The sequence below is a fragment of the Myripristis murdjan genome, chromosome 12 (assembly GCF_902150065.1).
Source record: "Myripristis murdjan chromosome 12, fMyrMur1.1, whole genome shotgun sequence".
Lineage (NCBI taxonomy): Eukaryota > Metazoa > Chordata > Actinopteri > Holocentriformes > Holocentridae > Myripristis > Myripristis murdjan.
In genome coordinates this window covers 9,637,925-9,644,498 of record NC_043991.1, presented here as the reverse complement: position 1 = coordinate 9,644,498, position 6,574 = coordinate 9,637,925, and positions in this window count along the sequence as shown.

The window sequence follows — 6,574 nt, the reverse complement described above, 5'->3', positions numbered from 1 at the left end:
AAAAAAAAAAAAAAAAAAAAAAAAACTGAGACAGTGTTGTCAAGTCTGCTTGTTCCTTTATGTAGCCAGTGGCTCTCGCACATGAAATATGTACCTCACACTGTCGCCTTGGGAATCACAAGTAAAAACCTGATTGAGATTGGCTGTAAGAGCAGAGATAAAAGGGATTTTTCCAATGACATATTTATTTTTTTGGAGGATTAAAGCATTCAGAGTTGGCACTGAATTTCTTTCAGATTTTCAGCACGCCATACTTTTGATGTGATTGGGAAGATCAGGATCTATGTGCGATTCTGCTCTTCAATCAGTTCCAAGTTTATGTTGGTGGTGGAAACTTCTTGTCATATCTGGGACAACCAAATCTCATATTATGAATAACAAATGTTAAATGCCTCAACTAGTCAGCGGTCTTTTTTCATCACATCACCCCTGCTGTTTTATGCTACAATATGAAAACTATCATGGGATAGTCACCGCTCTGAAGACTGATTTACACTGCTTTAGAGAAATTTAGCATCACAAAGAAAAAATCCACTATAAAACACTTTAACACCACTATCCTGAATCAACACCCATTTTGTTATTTGGTTGTAAATTTTTCTTATTCTTTTAGATAACTGACCAAACATATGTGGTATAATTGCCACAATCCCTATCTTGCCTCAGGCTTTGATAAGACTTCAGGCAAATCAGATTTGTTTCTCAAATCAGATCTTTAAGACAGAGGGCTCTAGTTTCCCGGCGCAGCGCGGGGTGGCGCAGTGAGGCGAACCCCGCGCAGAGCTGGTTTCGACCGGCGAAACGGCAGAGGCGGACAGTGTCCAAGTTTCGCAGACGGACTTGCGCGGAAATGGGAGTGGTGGCGCAGTGGGGGGAGGTGCCGACAGATTCGGCTTGGCGCAGTGACAGTTTCGTGCCAAAAGGCTTCGCCGAGGTGCGCCAAAAGCTCGCCTCCTGAAACCACGTCTACTTTCCGCGCAAGGCGGAGCGGAGCCGGCGCAGTGGAAGTTTGGCTGCCTGGCGCACATCACCAAAACCTCACAATCAGCACAAACGGTGCCAATCTCCTTTGATCTGACATCAGCTGTGACGGGACAGTTGATATGGAGATATATGTATGTGCTGATTGTGATCGTAGCATTGAATAGTGTTTTTTTCGGTATTTATTGCATCGTTCATGTGCCTGACATCCCGGAAGCCTGCCTGTGAGGTTTTGGTGACGTGTGCGCACTGCTCGCCGGTCTCCGCTCCGCGCCGGTCTCCTGGGCTCCGCTCCGCCTGTGGCAATAGACCTCCATGTCAGCTGTGTAAACTTTCATTACGCCTTCGCGCAGCGCATTTTAAAGGCGAGGACAGGGGCTCATTTGATTGGTTAAATGTGAATCGGCTGTGTCAAACCCACTCCACGCCTTCTCTCCTCCCTTGCGCCGGTAGGAGGGACGGCGGAGTACTTGCGCCACCGAGAACGGCGTGCCAAACTTGGAAAATCCGCCTGGCCACACCCAGTTGGCGAAGCGCATCTGCGCTACGCCCCCGCCTCGCCTGGTCTGCGAAACTAGAGCCCAGACTGTCTGCAACCTTATTTTCAAGTGATCAGATCAGACATGTGTGTCCAGACATCCCCAACATATCTGCATGAGTTGCTATGGTAACGACGCAGGCGTCAGTCACTACGTACACTGGCGATGCGGCTCTCCAGTGCAGAAGCGTGAGAAATGATCCATCATCATCGCCCTCCAAGCAACAGTGCTGTCAAGTCAAATGTTGTTCTCTGTGTTGTCCTCCATGCTGCTCTGCTAGTCGCAGCATGGACTCTGCTCAGCCGCTCTAATGCGTTTCCGTCCCTCTGGATTTGACGTAGTTGTGACAGCAGTTTGACATCTGATTTGAGCGGCCAGATCGTCCAGACTGACACACGTCTATAGAAATCCAATTGGAATCGTATTTCAAAGCACCTCCGGATGTGGCTTGGATGGCTTCAGCAAAAATGGCATTTTAATGTGTGTGTGTGTGTGTGTGTGTGTGTGTTTTTCCCTAAATCAATCTAGATACAATCTGGATAAGCCAAAAACCAAATTTGGGTTGGCAGTCTGAACAAGGTCTTAGTGTTACCCCTGTGTTTCCCTGCCTAACCAGTGTCTCCCTCTGTTTCCCAGTCTGTCTCAGTGTATGTGTGTGTGTGTGTGTGTGTGTGTCTCCCTCTCTCCTCTGCACTCTCCCTGCACACCTGCCGGTCATCACCTCCTCACCTCCCCGTCTGCACAACCCTGCACCAGCTGCCGGTCCCTGTCTGTCCCTCCAGCCTCTCCTGGACTGGCATGAGGACATTAAAGGCTGGATGGCAAATAATTTCCATTAGTAGAACAGTAACAAAACAGTTTTAAAGCTAATTATCTGTGATCACTCTAAGTCAAGAAGCCATTTCACCAGTAAAGTAGGCCACCTCACCTCCAATGTGAACTTGCATGCAAGAAACCTGGGTGTTCCCTATGACTTCGAGGTCTGTTCTGATATCAAAAACAGCTACTACCAGTTAAGAACGACCTCCAAACTAAAGTCAATTCTGTCTTTCTATGATTAGGAAAAAGATATTTAAGAGTTCCTTACCTCACAGCTGGACAACCACAATTCCCTTTATGTTGGCCTTCCCCAGTCTTCATTATCTCGGTCAATTTCCAGCAGGCAATCAACACCCATTTCTACAATATTAAATGTGATTAGTCCCATTATTGCTAATCCAATTATGTCTATTATTCAGTCCCATTACAATCAGACCTATAATTATCATTATTACTATTCTTGCTATCATTGTTCTTACTATTATTATCAGTAGCAACAGTATTATTGCTATTAGTATTATAATTATTGTTGTTGTTGCAACCACTGTTTGCATAGTTATTACTGCCATCATCACCACTGGTATTACTATGCAACCCCATGCCGAACTTGCATCGCTCTATGTGCTCCCTCCTCTCTCTCTCTCTCTCATCTCTCTCTCTCTCTCAACCCTGCTGGTCGAGGCAGGTGGCCGCCCACCCGGACTCAGGTTCTGCTCAAGGTTTTTGGCCCTGTTAAAACTTTTTGTTTCCTCACCACTGTCACCCTGTGCTTGCTCGTGGCGGAGATTTTGGTCCATTGGCCGATATCTGTTGGGTTTCTGTAAAAGGGCCTTGAGATAACTTCCGTTGTGATTCGACACCATACAAATAAAACTGAATTGAATTGAACTGCATCATATTGCCTGCAGATCGTCCAAAACGCAGCTGCCAGGATGTCGACCGGCACTAAAAAGTGTGAGCACGTCGGTCCAGTCTTAGCCTCCGTTCATTGGCATCCTGTCCATGTTAGGATTCTGTTTAAAATTGTATTGATTACAGACCTAATTCACCGGCACTCAGCTCCTAGGTCTCTTCGATCTGACAACAAATCTCTCTTGTGCGTCCCACGGTCACGTCTAAAACGAAGAGGTGACAGAGCGTTGGCTGTCGCTGCACCATGATTGTGGAACCAGTCGCTGTCAGAGATCCGATGTGCTCCCTGCATCTGTGTCTTTAATAAATCAAAGCTAAAGACAAGACAAGTTTTTATTCAGCGGCAACTTTGACCCACTTTTTAATTTGTTGTCATCTCTGTAACTCTGTATGTGTCCTCTATCCTGTATTGATTTCTTTATTGTCACTTAACTTTGTATTTAATGTCCTTTGTGCAGCACTTTGGTCAGCCCGAGCTGTGTTTAAATGTGCTCTATAAATAAACTTTACTTACTTACTTCGGGCCTTGTGCTCTCTGCCACATCAGTCATGTGAGCCGGCCACGCCACCTCAGTCAGCCCGCCGCCTTCCTCACCTTCGCAGCTTGTTCCCCACAATAAAATCCCTGTTTCACCTTACCAGCTCTCCTTTGGTGTGTGCATTTGGGTTCAGCTACAGCTATGCGACAGTGACATAATGTTGAGATATTTCCAGCGCAGCCACAATGGAGTATGACTGCAGAAAAAAAAAAATGTTCAGCTATCTAAAACACCACCTGTAAACATCAAGGGTTTGGTGTGCACCAAAGACAGAGGACTACATTATACAGCTGCCATTTTGTACCAATGTTCAGCAATCATACAGGGGAAAACTCAGTGTGGAAGAAGAAGCGAAAGGTGTTCCTGTATAAGAAACTACCTAATCTAGTGAGATCAGGGCTGGATAATTGGTGCAAAATGATCCTGAGGGTTTGCTCGACAAATATGCAAATATTTATCAGCTGCCTACACTGCTGATCTTGATTAAAGTTTGAAGTTCATGTTGTGTCTTTTCAAAACACTATTTTGTGCCCTGTGCCGTGTTTTGTTTACTTGTGTTTTATTTGCTGAATGCTGCACCACATCATCTTGTTTTGTGACTGTTGATTGGTGACATTTAGGCTGGGCGACATCAATAAGGATTATGTTTTAAACCAGATTAAATCATGGTTTACCTTAAAATCATGCTGCAGCAACTTTGGATAGTTTCAAATTAAGGATTACATTTAAACCTCTCTTGAGAATTTAGTTTAGTTTTTACTCTAATTGAATCCTGTTGCACCACAATTTTAAACTCCAATTTAAACTATGATGCTGTATTAACTTTACATCTATACTTGAGGAGGTTTAACTTTTAAAATGAGCAAAATGATCAAATTCCTGACAGAAAGTTAAGGGACCCACTCTTGGGTGAGCACTTTCATGCTCTCAGAGCCTATGAATTATAAACTTTTTTTTTTTTTTTTCTAATGCAAACATCATGATCTCATGTCAACTCTATTTAAATTTGGTTTAAACCACTCAACCTGAATTTACTGGGCCAGGATTAGTTTTTAATTGTGCAACAGAGCTCTTCTTAATTTAAAATCCGGATTTACTCGCTTCAAAACTAGTTTTGTCCAGAGAGAGAGGGAGAGACACCCCTCCACCACACACTGGGAGACAGGGGGAAACACCTGGCCAAACTGAGATCATGACAGGTTTGGCTAACCCCTGATTACAACTAATCTTAGATTAAATCAGTCCTTGTTTGTGGAACCCAGCCTTAGGGAATCTCGTTCTCTGAAAAGCATGAAAGGCCAGATAAGTAAACTTGTTGACTTGACACAAAGCGTTTAGGGAGCTGTGTCGAGTTTAGGGCAGTCGTGCATTATCTTTAACAGCATTTTGACAGAGCTCTCTGTGCTACAAGGGAAGAGGTGGGGCTGCCCTACACTGAACTGTCCCATAGAGTGAGGGATTTACTTGCTGTTTTGTAGTAGCCAGCCATGACAGTATGCATCCTATTTTTTCCTGTTCACGCTAGATACCTTTTCTGACCACCTCTTTATCCTCTCCATCCTTATGGGATCCGTGTGTGCTAAACAAGATACACAGAATAAAGCTCTACACTCAAACGGTTACAAAAACAATGTATTCAGCGTGATCCAGTTGAGAAATGTGAGATACACTCTGAGGACCTTGGTGACTGATTGATTGATATCTTTGTCTAAATGGGATAATTCTTTTGAGAATGTGTTTACTTTTCACCCAGTCAGCCACAAACTGAAGACTTTGTGCAGCATTTCAGATTGGGAGCTGCATTGAAACTGAGAGGAAGCACAGCTGGATACTTGGTCAAAATGACTAAAACAGCAGGGATTTATGGAAAGACATGGGCAAACATGATGAGAGGAGGGAAATGCCAAACAAGTATAAAATGCTGCAATATTTAAGGTTAAAAATAGGGAGTCGAAATTGAAGTTGAAGAATGTTGGGGATATTGAAAACATGATGTTTTGCGTCCTACACTCATTTTAAGTGATGCTTACTTTTTTTTTTTTTTTTTTTTAATCTTATGAAACTAGTCATTCAGTCAGTCATCAGGAAAACCATTTTACAGGCTGAGTCCTCAGGCTTCATCTTTGTTCTTGAGTAGACTAAATGGTGCATATTAGTGCTGATGTACATTATGAACATGCAGATCTATTCTTGAACATCAGTCAAGCAGATAAGGTCACATTATCATGATAAACCACCGCCCATCCTCTCTAGCGGAGGTTAGCCATTGCACAACCCTGAAAGCAAAGCAGTCATTTTAGCGAATGATCTCCAATTAGCATTTGCTATAATTTCCCAAAGAAATCATTTCTGACTGTTGAAAATGAATAGCGTGCATGGTGGATTGTGAGGCCACAGGAAGAGAGCATGAAAGCCATATCCAAAGTCGGATGGCACACTGGAAAACATCTCTGAGTCTGGACTCAGAGATGAAAAACCCAGACACACCAAAGACTCAAGGCAGTGTTTTAGATGTACTTTTATGCCTTTGTGAGCTGCATTGGAGGCAATTGCCATGTCTATGTCTGCACTGTTTGCCCACGTGCAAGTGCAGGCCTCAGTTGGGTTTTTCCTGGGCTTCTGTGGTGAGCACACTTCAAGCTAATTTCCACCTTCAACAGTTTTTGGAGGGGTTTGTTTTAGTTGGTGGACCGGAATTAATAATTATGATTCCCATGTTTATAATACATTAAACCACGACACACAGATCAAGATGGGCATCACAAAATCCTACATACAGCTTGA